The sequence below is a fragment of the Pleurodeles waltl genome, chromosome 2_1, assembly GCF_031143425.1.
Source record: "Pleurodeles waltl isolate 20211129_DDA chromosome 2_1, aPleWal1.hap1.20221129, whole genome shotgun sequence".
NCBI lineage: Eukaryota > Metazoa > Chordata > Amphibia > Caudata > Salamandridae > Pleurodeles > Pleurodeles waltl.
Window position 1 is genome coordinate 162,603,803 of NC_090438.1, and position 22,619 is coordinate 162,626,421.

General features: G+C 45.1%; 1 protein-coding gene across 4 annotated transcripts in view; it reads right to left on the reverse strand.

Moving 5' to 3' along the window:
• The window catches only part of STAG2 (STAG2 cohesin complex component), a 987,179-nt gene that overhangs the window by 667,535 nt on the left and 297,025 nt on the right, over positions 1 to 22,619 (reverse strand). The gene's annotated exons all lie outside the window — the stretch shown is intronic.

A 22,619-nucleotide genomic window follows, 5' to 3' on the forward strand; every position in this document is an offset into this window, starting at 1 on the left:
AGTAGAGTGCGCCCATGGCTTTGGCTGTATCGGTGTCCTTTTTGAGTTTCTCAATGGCAGTGTCTACCTCCGGCCCAAACAATTGCTGTTCATTAAACGGCATATTGAGCACAGCCTGTTGGATTTCCGGTTTGAACCCAGAAGTGGGTAGCCATGCGTGCCTTCTTATTGTGACTGCGGTGTTTATTGTTCTTGCAGCTGTGTCTGCTGCATCCATGGAAGACCGTATCTGAGTGTTGGAGATACTTTGCCCCTCTTCCACCACTTGTTGCGCTCTTTTTTGGAACTCCTTGGGTAAGTGTTCGATGAAATGTTGCATTTCATCCCAATGAGCCCGGTCGTATCTTGCCAAAAGTGCCTGAGAGTTGGCAATACACCACTGATTTGCTGCTTGTGCTGCAACCCTTTTACCCGCAGCATCAAACTTGCGGCTCTCTTTGTCCGGAGGTGGTGCGTCGCCTGAGGTATGAGAGTTGGCTCTCTTACGAGCTGCCCCCACAACTACTGAGTCCGGTGTCAGTTGTGTTTTAATATATATAAGATCTGTGGGTGGTGGCTTGTATTTTTTCACCACCCTTGGAGTTATGGCCCTGCCTTTAACTGGATACTGAAATATTTGTTTCTAATGTCTTAGCATTCCTGGGAGCATGGGAAGACTTTGGTACTGGCTATGGGTTGCGGATAGGGTATTAAAGAGAAAGTCATCCTCAATTGGTTCCGAATGTAATGATACATTGTGAAACTCGGCTGCTCTTGCGACCACCTGTGTATAAGATGTACTGTCCTCAGGTGGCGAAGGCTTTGTGGGATAAGAGTCTGGGCTGTTGTCAGACACTGGAGCATCGTAGAGATCCCATGCATCGGGGTCATCCCGACTCATTGTATGAGCTGGTGAGTGCATTTGTGGTGGAGTGGTTGCTGGTGATGTATGTGTTGATGGTGGTGGAGAAGGTGGTGGGGTTCTTCTCTTTGCCACCTTTGCCTGTGGTTGCTTGTCCCCTTGTTGAAAGGCAAGTTTCCTTTTGATCTTGATTGGGGGAAGAGTGGTTATCTTCCCTGTATCTTCATGGATATGAAGCCTTATCTGTGTGTGGTCAGGTTCCACAGTTTGAAGGTCCTCTCCAAATCTATGTAATTGGGTGGTTAGCCCTTGTTCCTCTGTATAGGAACTACTTTTCGGCTCAGAGGCTGGGTGTTTTGGGACCGAAACCTTTTTGGAAGTTCTTTTCGGCTCCGAAGAAATTTTCTTTTGCTTCGGCTCGGTGTCTCTGTGCCAAATCTTTTCGGTGCCGTCTTTGTGCCGAGGTTTCTCGGAGCCGCTGTCTCGGCTCCGAGGTTGCTGTGTGGCGGTATCACGACCAGAGTCGGATGACTTCGACACCAGCATGCCCATTTTCGGTGCCTTGGCTCGGTCACCTTGTTTTTGGGTTAAGCCATGGCCTGTCGGCGGTGGCGTCCCCGGGGCTTTTGTGGACTTTTCATGAGTCCTAATTTTCGACGTCTTACTCACGGTTGACGTTTCTTCGGCGTCGAGTTCTTCGGAATCCGACTCATGGATGGAGAAAGTTTCTTCTTCTTCCTCCTCGAACCGATGTGGACCTGTGGGCGTGGACGCCATTTGTAGTCTTCTGGCTCTTCGGTCTCTCAGCGTCTTCCGTGACCGAAACGCTCGACAGGCCTCACGTATCCTCCTTGTGCTCGGGGGACAAGCACAAGTTACAGACCAAATGCTGATCCGTATACGGATATTTGTTATGGCATTTTGGACAGAATCGGAACGGGGTCCGTTCCATCAGTCTTGAAGTCGCACGCGGTCGGGCCGGCCAGGCCCCGACGGGGGATCGAAATTACCCCGAAGGGCCACCGTAGCTCTTCAAAATTCGGTGTCGATTTGTTCTAACTAACCCGATACCGAACGCAACAATACCGACGTTTTTTTCCGAGATTCTAACTAACTTTCCGACCCGAAACACGGAGCGAAAAGGAACACGTCCGAACCCGATGGCGGAAAAAAAAACAATCTAAGATGGAGTCGACGCCCATGCGCAATGGAACCGAAAGGGGAGGAGTCCCTCGGTCTCGTGACTCGAAAAGACTTCTTCGAAGAAAAACAACTTTTAACACTCCAAGCCCAACACCAGACGGCGGACTGTGCACAGCATGTGTATCTGCAGCTACACATGCCATCGAACATATAAATATCTACATATGTACAAGTATTGTTTAACTTAAACAACTACAGGCTCCCGGGGAGGTGGGAAGGTGCATGTGAATCTGCAGCGGAACATGCCACGAACAGATGTACACTGGGTAAGTGACATTTTCCGTTCAATGGCTTGTGTAGCTGCAGATACACATGCTGTACATAGACTACAAAGCAGTTAGTCATCCCATAAAAGCGGTGGTTGCTAAAACATCTACACAACAGTGTCTAGTAAATGTATGTGGTGTTGACCAAGTAGCTGCCTTACACATTTCAGCCACTGGTATGTTTCCTAAAAAGGCCATTGTAGCACCTTTTTTCTTGTAGAATGTGCTTTAGGAGCAACTAAGAGTTGTCTTTTAGCTTTAAGGTAACATGTTTGGATGCATTTTACTATCCATCATGCTAAACCTTGTTTTGAAATGGGATTACCAGTATGAGGTTTTTGAAAAGCTACGAATAACTGTTCCTGAAAGGTTTTGTTCTATCTATGTAGTACATTAGAGCTCTTTTAATGTATGTAGAGCTCTTTCTGCCACATAATCTGGCTGTGGTAAGAAGACTGGTAGTTCCACTGTTTGATATGACAAGGTGATATTACTTAAGGACGAAATTAAGGGTTAGTTCATAGTACAACTTTATGCTTGTGTACTTGTATGATCGGTTCCTCAATAGTGAAAGCTTGAATTTTGCTAACTCTTCGCAATGATGTAACTGCAACTTGGAAGGCAACCTTCCATGTTCAGAATTGTATTTGCCACAAGTGCATAGGTTCAAATGGTGGGCCCATAAGTCGTGTAAGCACTATGTTTAGGTTCCATGAAGGAACTGGAGGTGCTCTGGGTGGAATGAATCGTTTTAACCCTTACATGAAGGCTTTGATAAAAAGTACTCTAAATAGAGAGCTGTGCTGTACACTTTGCAAATATGCGGAAATTGCAGTGAGATTTATTTTTATGGAAGAGAATGCTAAATTTTATTTGTGTAAATGAAGCAAATAGCATACAATTTCTTGTATTGATGCGGAAAGAGGGGCAATTTGTTTAGATTGACAATAATATACAAATCTTTTCCATTTGTTCGCATAGCACTGTCTAGTAGTGCCTTTTCTTGCTTGCATAATTACTTCCATACATTCTGTTGGTTGTTGTAAATACCCAAATTCTATGACCTCAGGAGCCAAATCGCCAGATTGAGTGTGTTGGGATTCGGGTGCCTGATCTGCCCTTTGTTTTGTGTTAACAGGTCTGGTCTGTTTGGGAGTTTGGAGTGTGGTACTACTGACAGGTCTAATAGTGTGTACCACGGTTGATGTGATCACGTTGGTGCTATGAGTATCAGATTGAGCGTGTTTTGATACAATTTGTTGACTAGAAATGGAATGAGTGGGAGAGGGGGAAGCATAAGCAAATATCCCTGACCAACTGATCCATAGAGCATTACTCTTGGATAGGGGATGTGGGTATCTGGATGCGAAGTTTTGGCATTTTGCGTTTTCGCTGATGGCGAACAGATCTGTGTCTGGTGTTCCCCCATTGTTGAAAGTATTTTTGAAGTACTTGAGGGCGAATCTCCTACTCGTGTGTCTGTCGGTTTCTGCGGAGAACATCCGCTAATTGGTTGTGTATCCCTGGAATGTATTGTGTTACTAGGTGAATTTGGTTGTGTATTGCCCATTTCCAAATCTTTTGAGTTAGGAGGGAGAGTTGGGACGAATATGTGCCTCCCTATTTGTTTAGGTAAAATACATGGTGGTCATGTTGTTTGTTTTGATCAGGACATTTTTGTGAATGAGGAGAGGCTGAAAAGCTTTGAGTGCCAGGAAGACAACTAACAGCTCTAAATGATTTATATGTAGCTGTTTGTGTTGGGCATCCCATTGTCCTTGGATGTTGAGGTGAGATCCCCAACCAATCATGGATGCATCTGTTGTAATTATGGTCTGAGGCACAGGGTCTTGAAATGGCCGCCCTTTGTTTAGATTTGTGGAATTCCACTACTGAAGGGACATGTATGTTTGGCGGTCTAGCAACACTAGATCTTGAAGTTGACCTTATGCTTGTGACCATTGTTGTGCGAGGCACTGTTGCAAGGGCCGCATGTTTAGCCTTGCATGTGGAACAATTGCAATACATGATGCCATCATCCCTAATACGGTCATGACAAATTTGACAGTGTACTGTTGATTTGCTTGTAATTGTGCTATTATATTCTGGAATGCTTGTATTCTTGCGGTATTTGGACTTGCAATTGCTTTTTGAGTATTTAGTACTGCCCCTAAATACTGTTGTATTTGCGCAGGCTATAGTTGTGACTTTTGGTAATTTATTGAGAACCCTATTGTGTGCAGGGTTTATATTACATAATGCGCATGATTTTGGCACTGTGTATGACCGTTTGATTTAGCAGCCAATCGTCTAGATATGGAAAGACATGTATGTGTTGTCTTCTTAGGTAGGCTGCGACTACCGCTGGGCTCTTTGTGAATACCCTTGGAGCTGCTGTTATTTCAAAGGGTAACACCTTGAACTGATAGTGCTTTCCTTGAATGAGAAACCTGAGATATTTTCTGTGTGCAGGATGGATGAGTATATGAAAATACACATCTGAGGTCTAATGTTGCCATGAAATCGTGTTGCTGAAGTAGTGGGCTAACATCCTGTAGGGTTACCATTTGAAAGTGTTCTGACAGGATGTAAAGATTGAGGGTTCTGAGAACTAACATTGGCAAACTAATACTGGCCTTAGGCTGCCATCCTTTTTGGGAATGAGGAAATACAAGTGAGTAAACTCCCGTCCCTCCTTGATTTTGTGGCACAGCTTCTATTGCTTGTTTCAGTAACAGAGATTTGACTTCCTCAACTTCCTCCTGTAAGAGTGGTCTGTGGATAGCCTGTGTGGTTTTGGTGGAATGTTTGGTGGAGTTTGTATCAATTCTAGGCAATAGCCATTACATATAATTGATAATACCCAGTTGTCTGTGGTAATGTTTAGCCAATTGTTGTGGAACTTTTGCAGTCTTCCTCCCACAGGGGAGGTGTGGATTGGAAAGGCACAAGTCACTGTTTACTTTGTTGTGAGGCTTGTTTTGGTGTTTGATATTTTCCCCTGCCTCTGGGGTACTGGTCTCTATAAGTGCTTTTGAAACCACCTCATTAGTATTGAGGTTGGTAGGCCGGCTTTGGCTGTGATGTTGATGCCTCCACAGTTTGGGCTCTAAATCCACCTCTAAATTGAGGTTTGCGAAAGGATCTCCTGTATTGTGTGGTGTATAGTGCACCCATGGCTTTTGCAGTGTCTGAATCCTTCCGCATTTTTTCTACAGCAGTGTCGAACTCTGGGCCAAAAAGCTTTTTCTTGTTGAATGGCATATTCAACACTGCCGGTTGGATTTCAGGTTTGAATCCTGAGGACCTAAGCCATGCATGTCTCCTTATGGTTGGTTACAGCAGCATTGATGCTTCTGGCAGCTGTATCTGCTGAGTCCAGGGCAGACCTGGTCTGATTGTTAGTGATGGCTTGGCCTTCCTCCACTATCTGCTGTGGCCTCTTTTGCTGTTCTTTGGGGAGATGCTGGATTATATCTTTCATCTCATCCCAATGAGCCCTGTCATATCTAGCCAACAACACCTGTGAGTTGGCTATTCTCCATTGGTTGGCTGCCTGAGATGCCACTCTCTTCCCTGCAGCATCAAACTTCCTACTCTCTTTGGTGGGGGGTGCACCACCTGAAGACTGCAAGTTTGCCCTCTTCCTGGCAGCGCTTACCACTACTGAGTCTGGAGGTAGTTGCTGGGTAATATAGACAGGATCGGAAGGAGGTAGCTTATATTTCTTCTCTACTCTAGGAGTAATTATTCTTGCCTTTACAGGCTCGCTAAATATTTGGTCAGCATGTTTTAGCATGCCGGGGAGCATAGGGAGCGACTGATATGTTGCATGCGTGGAGGAGAGTGTATTAAATAAGAAATCATCCTCTAATTGCTCAGTCTGCATGGTGACAATATGATATGTTGCCGCCCAAGCTATCCCTTAGGTGTAGCCTGTACTATCCTCTGGTGGTGAAGGCTTAGAGGGATAGCAATCTGGGTTATTGTCCACAATGGGGGCTGGATCATAAAGATCACATGGATCCAGATTGTCCTGCTGCGAAGCAAATGTGTGATGGTGACTGCATAGGTGTAGGACTAGCAGGAGGAGAGATGTGGAGAGTGAGGAGGAGACTGAGGAGGAGAAAATTGAGAAAGTGGATGTAAAGAAATGGCTCCCTGTTGCAGTTACCCCCCACTTTTTACTTGATACTGATGCTGACTTGACTGAGAAGTGTGCTGGGACCCTGCTAACCAGGCCCCAGCACCAGTGTTCATTCACCTAAAATGTACCATTGTTTCCACAATTGGCACAACCCTGGCACCTAGGTAAATCCCTTGTAACTGGTACCCCTGGTACCAAGGGCCCTGATGCCAGGGAAGGTCTCTAAGGGCTGCAGCATGTCTTATGCCAACCTAGGGACCCCTCACTCAGCACAGACACACTGCTTGCCAGCTTGTGTGTGCTGGTGGGGAGAAAATGACTTAGTCGACATGGCACTCCCCTCAGGGTGCCATGCCAACCTCACACTGCTTGTGGCATAGGTAAGTCACCCCTCTAGCAGGCCTTACAACCCTAAGGCAGGGTGCACTATACCACTGGTGAGGGCATAGGTGCATGAGCTCTATGCCCCTACAGTGTCTAAGCAAAACCTTAGACATTTTAAGTGCAGGGTAGCCATAAGAGTATATGGTCTGAGAGTCTGGCAAAAACGAACTCCACAGCTCCATAATGGCTACAATGAATACTGGGAAGTTTAGTACCAAACTTCTCAGAATAATAAACCCACACTGATGCCAGTGTTGGATTTATTAAAAAATGCACATAGAGGGTGTAGGAAGTTGGCTTATATATTTTTCTATAAAAAAACCTATTGGCTTGGAATTGTCTCTGAGTGTGTGTTCCTCATTTATTGCCTGTGTGTATGTACAACAAATGCTTAACACTACTCCTTTGATAAGCCTACTGCTCGACCACACTACCACAAAATAGAGCATTAGTATTATCTCTTTTTGCCACTATCTTACCTCTAAGGGGAACCCTTGGACTCTGTGCATGCTATTCCTTACTTTGAAATAGCACATACAGAGCCAACTTCCTACAGTGGAGGTCTCTTTTGTTTTTGGCACTTTAGCTGGCGGCTGTGTAGTGTCCTCCTCAAAGGCTAATTTCCTCTTTGGTTTTGGAGGAGGTGCAGTTAAAATTCCACCAGTTTCTTTATGGATATGAATCCTGGCTTGCCTTTCATCCATTACTTCCATGATTGGTTGCATTTGTGGGTCCTCCTCAATAGATTTATGGCTTTCTCTAAGTGTTTTTGAAAGTCCATGCTCCTCAGTATAACTAGGTCTTTTTGGCTCCGAAGCTGGTTTCTTCGGTATCGAAAAAGATGGGGTTCAGGATGGTCTCAGCTCTGAAAATGATTTTCAAGATTTGGATTCGGAAGAGCGGTGTTTGCTTGGTTCGGAGATGGAGCTTCGGCTCGAGTCTGATGGCTTCGGAGGGGTGGCCTTCTTCAGTGCAGAGCTGGTGGGTTGGTCACTGAGTGTCTTTTTCGGGTCGAGCCATGGACTTCCGGCAGTGGCATCCCCAAGGCCTTATGTTTGGGCTTAGATGGTACAGGAGCAGGTGTACTCATGTGCTCTCCTGTCGTGACCGGTCTGTCTTCCTCAGAATCCTGGTCAGAGTTGGATCCTCAAATGGAGACTGCGGTCTGCATGATCTCTTCCTCTTCGATGTCGAGATGTTCAGAGCTTTTTGATGCCATCTCGAGCCTCCATGCTCCTTTGTCCAGGAGTGTCTTTTTCGACCGAAAGAATCTGCAGGCCTCGCAATTTTGTTCCCGATGGTCGGGGGAAGGCAGAGATTACAGACGAGGTGTTGGTAGGGGAATTTAGCGTGTCACCGAAGACAGAACCGGAATGGAGTCCAGTCCATGAGGTTTTCATGCGGTCAGCCGACGAGGCCAGAGTTGGGCGCAGGCGCCCCGAAGGGAGAGTAAAGATGTTTCATCCAACGGTACTGAAGTGTCGATAGAAGATGTAACCCGATCAGAACAATACAGACGAGAAATAAAGAGTTTTCAGGCTTTTCCGACTCGAACTATCGGAGCAAAAGGAAACCTGTCCGAACCCGATGGCAGAAAGAAAACAATCTAACATGGAGTCGATGCCAATGCGCAATGGAGCCAAAGAGGAGGAGTCACTCGATTCCGTGACTCGAAAACACTTCTTTGAAAAAAAAAAACACTTTTAACACTCCGAGCCCAACATTAGATGGCAGACGTATGTACAGCATGTGTATCAGCAGCTACACACGCCATCAAACATATATATAAGCATGCTCCCTCCGGCCCGTTTGCTGAGGGGGCCGAATCATCCCACAGTGGCCGATGCCCGCACTGTAGGGGATAATGACAGCCATCTGAACAGAGGAGAGTATTTTTTCTGTGGATGCAAAGCATTGTTCAGCTGTGGAATACACATGTGATTTGTAAGTGTAGGAAGTTGGCTCTGTATGCACTATTTCAAAGTAAGGAATAGTATGCACAGAGTCCAAGGGTTCCCCTTAGAAGTAAGATAGTGGCATAAAGAGAATACTAATGCTCTATTTTGTGGTAGTGTGGTCGAGCAGTAGGCTTATCAAAGGAGTAGTGTTAAGCATTTGTTGTACATACACACAGGCAATAAATGAGGAACACACACTCAGAGACAATTCCAGCCAATAGGTTTTTGTTATAGAAAAATATATTTTCTTAGTTTATTTTAAGAACCACAGGTTCAAATTCTACATGTAATATCTCATTTGAAAGGTATTGCAGGCAAGTACTTTAGGAACTTTGAATAATTACAGTAGCATATATACTTTTCACATAAAACACAAATAGCTGTTTTAAAAGTGGACACTGTGCAATTTTCACAGTTCCTGGGGGAGGTAAAGTATTGTTAGGTTTTGCAGGTAAGTACACCACCTACGGGGTTAAGATTGGGGTCCAAGGTAGCCCACCGTTGGGGGTTCAGAGCAACCCCAAAGTCACCACACCAGCAGCTCAGGGCCGGTCAGGCGCAGAGTTCAAAGTGGTTCCCAAAACACATAGGCTTCAATGGAGAGAAGGGGGTGCCCCGGTTCCAGTCTGCCAGCAGGTAAGTACCCGCGTCTTCGGAGGGCAGACCAGGGGGGTTTTGTAGGGCACCGGGGGGGGGGGATACAAGTCCACACAGAAAGTACACCCTCAGCAGCGCGGGGGCGGCCGGGTGCAGTGTGCAAACAAGCGTCGGGTTTCCAATGGGAGTCAATGGGAGACCAAGGGGTCTCTTCAGCGGTGCAGGCAGGCAAGGGGGGGGGGGGGGTCCTCGGGGTAGCCACCACCTAGGCAAGGGAGAGGGCCTCCTGGGGGTCACTCCTGCACTGAAGTTCCGTTCCATCAGGTGCTGGGGGCTGCGGGTGCAGGGTCTTTTCCAGCCGTCAGGATTTTAGAGTCAGGCAGTCGCGGTCAGGGGGAGCCTCGGGATTCCCTCTGCAGGCGTCACTGTGGGGGCTCAGGGGGGACAACTTTGGTTACTCACGGTCTCGGAGTCGCCGGAGGGTCCCCCCTGAGGTGTTGGTTCTCCACCAGTCGAGTCGAGTCGCCGGGTGCAGTGTTGCAAGTCTCACGCTTCTAGCGGGGATTTGCAGGGGTCTTTAAATCTGCTCCTCTGTAACAAAGTTGCAGTCTTTTTGGAGCAGTGCCGCTGTCCTCGGGAGTTTCTTGTTGTAGGAAGTTGGCTCTGTATGTGCTATTTCAAAGTAAGGAATAGCATGCACAGAGTCCAAGGGTTCCCCTTAGAGATAAAATAGTGGTAAAAAGAGATAATACTAATGCTCTATTTTGTGGTAGTGTGGTCGAGCAGTAGGCTTATCCAAGGAGTAGTGTTAAGCATTTGTTGTACATACACATAGACAATAAATGAGGTACACACACTCAGAGACAAATCCAGCCAATAGGTTTTGAACTAGAAAAATATCTTTTCTTAGTTTATTTTAAGAACCACAGGTTCAAATTTAACATGTAATATCTTGTTTGAAAGGTATTGCAGGTAAGTACATTAGGAACTTTGAATCATTTCAATTGCATGTATACTTTTCAAGTTATTCACAAATAGCTATTTCAAAAGTGGACACTTAGTGCAATTTTCACAGTTCCTGGGGGAGGTAAGTTTTTGTTAGTTTTACCAGGTAAGTAAGACACTTACAGGGTTCAGTTCTTGGTCCAAGGTAGCCCACCGTTGGGGGTTCAGAGCAACCCCAAAGTTACCACACCAGCAGCTCAGGGCCGGTCAGGTGCAGAGTCCAAAGTGGTGCCCAAAACGCATAGGCTATAATGGAGAGAAGGGGGTGCCCCGGTTCCAGTCTGCCAGCAGGTAAGTACCCGCGTCTTCGGAGGGCAGACCAGGGGGGTTTTGTAGGGCACCGGGGGGGACACAAGCCCACACAGAAATTTCACCCTCAGCGGCGCGGGGGCGGCCGGGTGCAGTGTTAGAACAAGCGTCGGGTTCGCAATGTTAGTCAATGAGAGATCAAGGGATCTCTTCAGTGCTGCAGGCAGGCAAGGGGGGGCTTCCTCGGGGAAACCTCCACTTGGGCAAGGGAGAGGGACTCCTGGGGGTCACTTCTGCAGTGAAAGTCCGGTCCTTCAGGTCCTGGGGGCTGCGGGTGCAGGGTCTTTTCCAGGCGTCGGGACTTAGGTTTCAGAGAGTCGCGGTCAGGGGAAGCCTCGGGATTCCCTCTGCAGGCGGCGCTGTGGGGGCTCAGGGGGGACAGGTTTTGGTACTCAGTCGTAGAGTAGTCCGGGGGTCCTCCCTGAGGTGTTGGTTCTCCACCAGCCGAGTCGGGGTCGCCGGATGCAGTGTTGCATGTCTCACGCTTCTTGCGGGGAGTTGCAGGGTTCTTTAAAGCTGCTTCTTGAAACAAAGTTGCAGTCTTTTTGGAGCAGGTCCGCTGTCCTCGGGAGTTTCTTGTCGTCGTCGAAGCAGGGCAGTCCTCAGAGGATTCAGAGGTCGCTGGTCCCTTTGGAAGGCGTTGCTGGAGCAGAGTTCTTTGGAAGGCAGGAGACAGGCCGGTGAGTTTCTGGAGCCAAGGCAGTTGTTGTCTTCTGGACTTCCTCTGCAGGGGTTTTCAGCTAGGCAGTCCTTCTTCTTGTAGTTGCAGGAATCTAATTTTCTAGGGTTCAGGGTAGCCCTTAAATACTAAATTTAAGGGCGTGTTTAGGTCTGGGGGGTTAGTAGCCAATGGCTACTAGCCCTTAGGGTGGGTACACCCTCTTTGTGCCTCCTCCCAAGGGGAGGGGGTCACAATCCTAACCCTATTGGGGGAATCCTCCATCTGCAAGATGGAGGATTTCTAAAAGTCAGAGTCACCTCAGCTCAGGACACTTTAGGGGCTGTCCTGACTGGCCAGTGACTCCTCCTTGTTGCTTTCTTTGTTCCCTCCAGCCTTGCCGCCAAAAGTGGGGGCCGTGGCCGGAGGGGGCGGGCAACTCCACTAAGCTGGAGTGCCCTGCTGGGCTGTGACAAAGGGGTGAGCCTTTGAGGCTCACCGCCAGGTGTTACAGCTCCTGCCTGGGGGAGGTGTTAGCATCTCCACCCAGTGCAGGCTTTGTTACTGGCCTCAGAGTGACAAAGGCACTCTCCCCATGGGGCCAGCAACATGTCTCTAGTGTGGCAGGCTGCTGGAACTAGTCAGCCTACACAGACAGTCGGTTAAGTTTCAGGGGGCACCTCTAAGGTGCCCTCTGGGGTGTATTTTGCAATAAAATGTACACTGGCATCAGTGTGCATTTATTGTGCTGAGAAGTTTGATACCAAACTTCCCAGTTTTCAGTGTAGCCATTATGGTGCTGTGGAGTTCGTGTAAAACAGACTCCCAGACCATATACTCTTATGGCTACCCTGGACTTACAATGTCGAAGGTTTTGCTTAGACACTGTAGGGGCACAGTGCTCATGCACTGGTACCCTCACCTATGGTATAGTGCACCCTGCCTTAGGGCTGTAAGGCCTGCTAGAGGGGTGTCTTACCTATACTGCATAGGCAGTGAGAGGCTGGCATGGCACCCTGAGGGGAGTGCCATGTCGACTTACTCATTTTGTTCTCACTAGCACACACAAGCTGGCAAGCAGGGTGTCTGTGCTGAGTGAGAGGTCTCCAGCCCTTAGAGACCTTCCTTGGCATCAGGGCCCTTGGTACTAGAAGTACCAGTTACAAGGGACTTATCTGGATGCCAGGGTCTGCCAATTGTGGATACAAAAGTACAGGTTAGGGAAAGAACACTGGTGCTGGGGCCTGGTTAGCAGGCCTCAGCACACTTTCAATTGTAAACATAGCATCAGCAAAGGCAAAAAGTCAGGGGGCAACCATGCCAAGGAGGCATTTCCTTACACTTGTCTTTCTTGAAGCAGGGCAGTCCTCTGAGGATTCAGAGGTCGCTGGTCCTGGGGAAAGCGTCGCTGGAGCAGGTTTCTTTGGAAGGCAGGAGACAGGCCGGTAGGACTGGGGCCAAAGCAGTTGTTGTCTTCTTTCTTCTTCTGCAGGGGTTTTCAGCTCAGCAGTCCTCCTCTTCTTGTAAGTTGCAGGAATCTAAATCTTTAGGTTCAGGGAAGCCCTTAAATACTAAATTTAAGGGCGTGTTTAGGTCTGGGGGGTTAGTAGCCAATGGCTACTAGCCCTGAGGGTGGGTACACCCTCTTTGTGCCTCCTCCCAAGGGGAGGGGGTCACAATCCTATCCCTTTTGGGGGGATCCTCCATCTGCAAGATGGAGGATTTCTACAAGTCAGTCGCCTCAGCTCAGGACACCTTAGGGGCTGTCCTGACTGGCCAGTGACTCCTCCTTGTTATTCTCTTTATTTCCCCCGGCCTTGCCGCCAAAAGTGGGGCCGTGGCCGGAGGGGGCGGGCAACTCCACTAGCTGGAGTGCCCTGTCGTGCTGGAACAAAGGGGGTGAGTCTTTGAGGCTCACCGCCAGGTGTTACAGCTCCTGCCTGGGGGAGGTGTTAGCATCTCCACCCAGTGCAGGCTTTGGTACTGGCCTCAGAGTGACAAAGGCACTCTCCCCATGGGGCCAGCAACATGTCTCGGTTGTGGCAGGCTGCTGGAACCAGTCAGCCTACACAGATAGTCGGTTAAGGTTTCAGGGGGCACCTCTAAGGTGCCCTCTGGGGTGTATTTCACAATAAAATGTACACTGGCATCAGTGTGCATTTATTGTGCTGAGAAGTTTGATACCAAACTTCCCAGTTTTCAGTGTAGCCATTATGGTGCTGTGGAGTTCGTGTTTGACAAACTCCCAGACCATATACTCTTATGGCTACCCTGCACTTACAATGTCTAAGGTTTGGCTTAGACACTGTAGGGGCACAGTGCTCATGCACTGGTGCCCTCACCTATGGTATAGTGCTTCCTGCCTTAGGGCTGTAAGGCCTGCTAGAGGGGTGACTTATCTATACTTGCATAGGCAGTGAGAGGCTGGCATGGCACCCTGAGGGGAGTGCCATGGCGACTTACTCATTTTGTTCTCACCAGCACACACAAGCTGGCAAGCAGTGTGTCTGTGCTGAGTGAGGGGTCTCCAGGGTGGCATAAGACATGCTGCAGCCCTTAGAGACCTTCCCTGGCATCAGGGCCCTTGGTACTAGAAGTACCAGTTACAAGGGACTTACCTGGATGCCAGGGTGTGCCAATTGAGGATACAAAAGTACAGGTTAGGGAAAGAACACTGGTGCTGGGGCCTGGTTAGCAGGCCTCAGCACACTTTCAATTCAAAACATAGCATCAGCAAAGGCAAAATGTCAGGGGGTAACCATGCCAAGGAGGCATCTCCTTACAGTAAACACTAGAGACGGTATCACCTTTATTGAACATTAGATAGGTGAAACAAATTGCAACAGCAATTACTATGATGACCAAATGAGTTTTGTTGTTTGTGTGAAAATATGTTTAGCTGCAAGCGTGTCTTGTTGCAATGCTCAGAGAATGCTTTTTGTATCCGACTGTCCAATATTTGCTTGAAAAATCAGGACGTGTTAAGTCATAATGGTTTAATGTGTTGTGCATAATCTGGAATGTAAGCTCTGCCTAAGTTTAAAAAGCACAACATCAACTGGAGCTTTTTCCATAGTGTCTGATGGTTGCAGTTGAACTAATTTTTCTAAAAATTGGGGCTCTAAGCTCTTGCCTTCATCTGATAATTCGTATCCCAAAAATAGGACACTGCGGAAAACTATTTTTCTTGTTTGAAATTAGATTTTTTGCCTAATTCGGCAAATCCTACAACAACGTGGATTACCCGTCTTACATATTGAACGAGATCATCATCCGTTGGCTAGATGTCTATGTAGGACAATGCCTCGGGGGTCAATGTTGTGTAAAATTGAAGTAACATGAGCTTAAAACAATCCTGGACTGTTTTTTATACCCTTGGGGGTCAGCAACAATTGTTCTGTGAGCCTAAAGAGCTAAAACATGTGAAACCCCTACTTTTAGACGCTATATTTTGTCAAAAAATAAAAAGTTGGAAATATCCAGGGTTTTGTATTTTTTGTGCACTATGTCTATAAGTGCTGTACTGTGCATTCTGAATGGCAAAAGTGTGTGTATAAGTATTTAAAATGTTTGTACTCAGACTATTCTATATGAATGGTCCGATTTAGCTACGGGGAACAATGGACTGTTCATTGGTGAGAGGGTTCAATTATGCCCTGGTACTCCAGCTGTGTGAGGATTTCCCCTCACGGGTGCTCTAACTTCAAGCTTTAGTGGATATTGGGCTTGAGTTTGGGATCCAATTGGTATTATATGGTAGGAAGAATCTTTATCTCACCCTACATAATTACGATATAATGCAGGTGCCTGCACCTTCGCCCAATCAATGCCACAAGCCTTACTGAGCTCTCTGGGAACAAGGGGCGAGAAAGAGGGTTTAATTACCTCTTCCCTATATGGGAGGTTACAGACAAATTCTGGTGTCCAATCTTTTTCAGCCAATAAGATGTCATTAATCGTAACAACGTGATCTCGAAAGACAGCATCCATTGTGCACTCACTCTCCTAACTTTTTTTAGTTAATACAACCTATGGGGTATGGAGACGCACATGTCTGCAGTTTCAACTTGTAAAAAGTCTTCAGTTGCTTTTACCTCCATATGCTCTTGAAGATTCCAGAGAACTATTGTGACCCCTTCTGTTCTGTCTAGCAGGGCCAGTCCCACTTCCAGCTCTTCAGTAAAGCTCTCATCCTGAGTGGCATTTCGTATAGAAATCGCTGTCACTTTTTTACAAGCGTTGGGACTCCTTTCCTGGCTTCACATACTCAGTTCCCTGCTCTGACAACCCAATTCTCACTGCGTTTATCCGGTGAGTCCTGAAAGGAACGAGACTGGTGTGTATCAGTATATTGATATCTATCAGGTGTTTTTATATTAGCTCTATTTTTAACATTATGCTGGTTTTGAGGGGTCTCTGAATTCAGAGATTCTCCCCTTTCTTTTTTAGGTGTTTGTTTTTGTTTGTCCCAGCATTTTTCAGAACCATCAGGTGCCTGCTTGGTAGAATCTTTATTGGATTTACCCTGCAATTATGGTTTAGTAGGCCTGGCTTCCAGATTATCTCTACTAATACTAGAGTAGGTCTCAGCACTAGTCTTTGGCAGCTCACGTTCTTGATCCTGTACAAGAAAATCCTGCATGAGCATTGCTAGCGCAACTGTTTCCCCTTTAAGACTACTTAATATTACTGAAGATACAGCAGCAAAATTGCCCATTAATTGCATCCCCAAATCCAGGGCCAGTCAGCCCTGTACTCATCTTGAATTTGGTTTAACTCTTCTGGAAGATTCGCAAGCGTTGCTGTACCGTGTGCTGTAGTGTAGGGCGTGGCAAATACCATGTCCCAAGTACTGCAACTATCTACAGAAGGAACCATCCCAAATGGTAAGCACATAGTGAAAAAATTCTATGTTCATCATAAGGTACTGTATGAGGGGAAAACTGCTTCCGGCGCATTTATTTTTTGAGCTAGACAAATACGGAATTTCTTCCCGTTTATCATGTACTTTTACCCATGATCGAATGTACAGTCGCAGGGTTAATGCCTGGTGTGACTGCATATGGTTGTGAGGGGCAGCTCATACTGGGTTAGTATTTTATGTTTGCATTACAAACTTAACTAACAGTCTGTATACTGCTGTAAGCTCAAGCGACGAACCTCAGCTACCACTAAAGTGGCTGCATCAGGATGTGATGTATATGTGGCCAAAGGGCCAGGTAGGACCATCATTGCTCAGAGGACCTAACCTAACGTGTAGTATTGTGTGTGTAGGGAGCCATCAAACCAATCTGTATTATGCAGGTATGTTAGCAGGTGTCTAGTAATGAAATGTATTATTGTTCCCATTGACTGCTGGAAAGGTGATCCAAGAGTAGAATATTTCCATTCTGTAGGCTGGGTGAGCCTCAACTACAAATGTTACAGGACCCCTCTGGGCTGTAAAGCCATGAGCTAGCAAATGATCGGTGAGGGGATGTTGCATGTTTCATGCAATTGCTACCCGTTGTGGGTTTGCCATGATAGATATACCTGTTCAGGAATAAGGCCACCAAATAGGTTGATCTTTTTAAGGTTCAAGCTTTAACAACCTACAGCGTTGGATAGGTACGACCTACCTAGCTGAGGAGAAAATCTAACGGACGTCTTCGTATATAGTATGGTAGGTGTCTTTAGAAAGTAGTGAGACAGCTACCCAGGAGGATCCCAAAAAAAATCAGTGCCTGACAAAACATCAGCACCACGTCGCACGGGCTCTCATTATCCTAACGAGGCTGCTGGATTTGGGTGGCAGCATCACCTGAATTGTAGGGAACGGAGTCCAATCTCAAACTATGTGACAACTGTCGGCCATTTCCGGCCAACTAGCAGCACCTCATCTCTGCACCAAGAGCAGGGACGATTTGTGGCAACCAGGCTCATGACAAGATGACAAGATGACCTCTCAGGGAAATCAAGGTGGATCAGATCTCATCCCTTTCTCTCTGTTACATTAGTCTTACGTATGCAAAGAGAAACAGAGGCAGAAGATGGCTCAATACGATTAAATCAGTTGTGTACTAGATAAAATGGTATACAATGCGATAAGAAGAATGACTAAACATACTAGAAGCAAAATGGTGAGAAGGAAAGTGAAACACAGGAAAAGTCCCACCATACTGTCACTATGCACAATATATGTAATTCCTACCTAAACTATGTTGAAGCACAGCAGGATAAGCCCTAATCCACCTTTCAGGATTCCCCTCTGGGAAGACGTCACTTCCATACCAAAGTATGAAAGTAGCAAGGAAGTCTGTTGTCTGGAGAGAGACCATCCCCATGTAGACCAGGGAACCAGTAGCCTCAGCAAGCAGATGTAACAAAGTCAATCAGCAAGTGGTTGTGGTCATCTGGCTGGAACCTCCCTTTAACATGCATGGGACAGGGGAATGTTTTATAATAAAACAGTTGATGTTCTGAGAAGTGTCCCTACGTAAGGGTGTGTGTTCTGTTAACGTTAGAGAAGCAGTATACCACTTGTGCTGACAATGTCGCTGCAGCCTTGAGGAAAGCACAAAGTGAAAAGAATGTTGTGCTAAGAAATGGTATGTTTTCCTATGCAAAAGGACAACTAGATAAAGAAAACAAACCACCACCACAAATGTGGGCGATTCTAACATAATAAAATGAAGCAAAATAAAATGTTACTAGGCTAAAGGGCACAAGCAGCAGGCCTAGATGCTAAAATAATGTGCCCAGAGACACTAAAATGGCTATACAACAGGATGAGTCAAAGGAGATATGAGGAAGAATTTAGTAGGGTTGTTTGCAAGATCATAGTAGTAAACTGAGGTTTGGGGTGAGCCAAAAGGGACAGCCGAGGTAAGTGTCTAGGAATGGTTATTTTAGAGAGCACAGTAGTAGAGTGAGGTTTGGGATGAGTCAAAGTGGAGATAGAGGATAGATTAAGAGAGATATAAGGTGAGAGGGTAGTGCATTGGAGTGATTTTTTTCTCTTGTACAGTAGGACTAAAGTAATAAATGTATAGATACATGATTACATAGAAAAGGGAATACATGTACAATGAAGATTATATTGAGACTTAAAACTGTTTTGTATAAACACACAATTTCAAGTGTAGCAGTATTTGAAGGTAATGTGTGTACTTTATAGCTTTTTAAATTTTTCCTCAATATTTCAATAGTAAAATGCTTGCAGATAAATTGTTAAGATAATATTCACCTATTGTGATCTATAAATAAGAAACTCAAACATCTAATAATGAATAATGAATATGAAAACCAGAACTATATATATATTTAACCATAGGTACTATATACATTTGTTAAGCAGGCCTTAAGAGTATGTAAATATTTTAAGAAATCAGCCATTCTATATAACTGTACAAAGAAATACACATATCTAGATATAATCAAATTATAAATGTTTACATACACAGATATGCTGTACATTGCCGTTTGGTATGGTGGTTATGTAGAAAAGAGCCAACTCTTGAGTAGTCTTCTAAAAGGAAAGATAGTTATCCGTGGAGCTTATATTTAGAGGTACTCAATTCCATCATTTGGCCACTTGAACAGAGAAAGATGTACCATGTATTGTCTTTTCTTTTGTGTGGTGGGCTTTGAGGCGAACTGCCAATCTTGAGCGGAGGTTCCTTTGTTGAGTGTATTTGGTGATTTTATTTTTTATGAAAAGTGGTCCTGTTCCATGTATTGTTTGGAGGGTGCAACACAGAAGTTTGAAGGTGGATCTTATGGCAACCAACGTAGGGTCCTCAAGACAGAGGAGATGTGGCCTTGTGACTTTACATGTAGGAGTAGTCTGGCAACAGAGTTCTATATTTGTTGGAGTCTTTTCATAGTAGAGAGGATCCGTGGAGAGGCCTTTGGCATAATCCAGTTTAGACAGTACAAGAGAGACAGTAGCCTTGACCTGGGGCAGAAATACCCAGGTAGGTGAAGGTGCATAGCATAATTGTCATGTGATGAAGCTTGATCCTGCTAATCTTTCCATTTTGCGCATTCACTTCTAGTCTATAGTCATTTCAAGGTGTCCTACTTCCTTTTGATACTTTAGGAGGTTTTCCCAGATCAGGCTAAGCAAGTCTGGCAATAGCTTTTCCAACTGCCAGATGCGAATATTTCTCCTCTGAAAGCATTCAGTTTGAGAAGGCTCCATGTCATCCACTGATCAGTGACTCTGAGGTAAAAGATTTGAGTTTTCAGTGTATTTGGGGCTTTCCAGTTCAAAGAATATTTGTGTGTCATCTGCCTAGTTGTAGCATGTGAGTTGAAATTCATTGATAACAATGACTTTAGAAAAGATGTTGAAAAGCATGGGTGAGAAGATTGAGCCTTGAGGGACCCTGATTTTGTGAAGTATGGTTTGGATGAGAAAGGGGGAGCATGGATGACATTTGTTCTGTTTTTAATGCAGGATGTGGTCCAGTCCAGAGAAGTCCCTTCTATGCCAGCTTCGTAGTCTTTGTATTAGAGTGTCACGGTCAACTCTCAAAAGCAGCTGAGAGGTCCAAGAGAACTAGTGCAGCAACTCCATTGCAGTCTACTGTGTTTTTAAGGCCATCCCACACGCCAATGAGAAAGATTCTGTGCCTCATCCTGGACCAAATCCAGTTTGGTAGTCTGAAAGAATGGATTTATCTTCAATGAATTGTGACATCTGGGCAAACGCTGCTCTTTCCATCAGTTTGCCCAGGAAAGGTCCAGTAATAAAATTGGTCCGAAGTTTTTGGGGGTAATGCAGGTCCAGGTTTGTTTTCTTTAATGATGGGCATACGTATGCCTTTTTTTTTAGGTCTTCTGGAAATATTCCTGTAATAAAAGAATTATTGATGATTCTTCTTACCGGTGTGGCAGCAGGGGTAGAGAAAAGAATGTTCTTGAAAATGTGGGGTAGACAAGTGTCAGAAGGCCTGCTTGCTTTGACCAGATCCATAAATTCACTTTATTTGTCCAGAGGAATGCAGAAGCTGGGTTTGCTTACTCTTGGACGGGATTTTTAGAACAGGGTTGGTGCTGGGGTTTTTCCTTTGTTTTAGATAGAAGTCCAATGTGACTGCCAGTTTTTCTAAGTTCTTGAGTAATGGAATGAGTCCCTTCTGTGCATTTAGGTTTACGAAATTAAGTGAGTTTTATATAATTTCTTGGGCCATCTGTATCATGCATTTTTGCTTCCGATCAGACCATTTGCGACTGAAGAAATACATTTTGGTATGTATGAATTCCAATTTGCAATTTGGTAACATCTTACAGAATGCTGATTTGGAAATGCGCATCCAACACAATTCAGTATTAGGAAGGGGTGTGTCAAGGGCACCCCTTCCTAATACCGAATCGCAATGGTATGTAGGAATGTTTTGTGTCCAAAATGCTGGTGTACAACATTTGTATTTTACCACATACTTCAAAGTAGGTGGTAACCCATTCGCAAACGGGAGTGGGTCCCCAAGTGGCCCCTACCCCTTTATGAATTCATACGAAAAAGTTTATTAAGAGCCACTGCCTACTCTAAAATATGAAAAGAAAACTTTTAATTTTTCTATTTTAAACACCTCCCAGTTTCCTTTAAGGAAAACGAGCTACATTTAAATAAATAAAATAAAAAAGTGGTTTATTTAAAAGCAATCACAGACATGGTGTTCTGCTGAGCCCAGCAGGCCACCATCCCTGTGATTTTAGCATTTCCTAATGGGTCGCAAATTGCGACCTGCCTCATGAATATTAATGAGGTAGGTTAATTTGTGAGTCACTGTAATAATGCCAAATGAAACTCCAGGCATTTCATACATTTATTTAAATAGAGATGAACTAATTGTGATTCACAGAAAACCACAATTAGGCCATTGTAATTCAAAATAATAATACATCTGGCCCTTTATTTGCAGATTTTGAATCGTCTGACTAGTAGTTTTATTTTTTTAATTCGCTTTTTTGATTGTGGATATGGATATTCTGATAAATTTGCATAGGTGAAATTAACCTGTTTGGGGTCTGTTTTGAGCCAGGTTTGTTGCAGCCTTCCGATTTGTCTGATCGTTTTCAGTTCTGTATTTCTCAAAGTGCTTGCTTTCTTTTGTCCTGTTTTGTTGTTCTTAGTGTTATTAGGATATCGAAAGCTTCCTGTAGCCTCTCAAGTTTTTTACATGGAATTTACTGTGTCTGGAACTGTGTTGGCTGTTAGTTGTGTTACTAAGTATTCAAAACTGAGTTTGTTCCATGGTCCATATGCGGAAGCATGTAAGGTTCTCTGGGGTGTGTTGAATTGTGATGTTTTATGAAGCTAAGCTAGCAAATGGTGGTCTGACCATGTGACTAGAGCAATCCTTTGAAAGGTAAATAGCTCTGCATTTGCAGAAATGAAATCTAGGATGTGTCCAGTGATGTGTGTGGGATTATGAACAATGGACTGTAAAGGAGGAGGAGGAAATTACAGGAGGAAGTTGGTATAGGGTTGCATCTGGTGATGCGGGCCTCACAACCTTGTATGGAAATGTTTTCAGTTTTGGAGAGATATATTGTTTGCTTGAACATAAAAACTAATCAACCTCCTCTTTTGCCTATACGATTTTGTGTGATAGTTTTATAGCCTGGATTAAAGGCTTCAAGCAACACTGGAGCCATGTATTTATCAACCACGATTCAGTTATGCAGAGTAAGTCAGGTTTTGTCAGTGAGTAGGTTGTAGATGTGGTGCTTATTTTTAGAGCGTGATCAAGCATTTATTAGTAGGCAGTTTAGAGATTGCATTTTGGTGGTGGCGTGACTTTTGTAGATGAGCGAGTAGTATATCTTGAAATTTAGCAGGTGTGTTGTTAGTGCTGTTTTTATCTGTATGAAGGTCACAATAGTGTTTTTCTATATTGTGTTCTTCGTCCAGCAGGCTAAGAAGGTATTTTGCTGGGTCGTGTGGCAGTGGTGGAGATGGTGAGTTGTGTTTTTTTTTTTTATTTTTTATTTTTAGAGTAACCTTGTTGTATAACAGACATGGGGATGCAAAGTTGTGAGGAGTGGCATGTTTATTTTGCTTGTGTCTGTTTGGGGTGGAGGGAGTATGGGGTTGGGGGTGTGGTGGTGGGGCATGTGGGTCATATTCTGAGACTCTAAAATGTGCAATGTATGAGACAGGTGGATGAGAGTTGTTGTGCTGGTGTATTTTTTGTTGACGTTGGTAAAGATAGAAAATTTGGGACTAAAGATGGTTGAAGATGCGTGTTATTTGTGTAGTCAT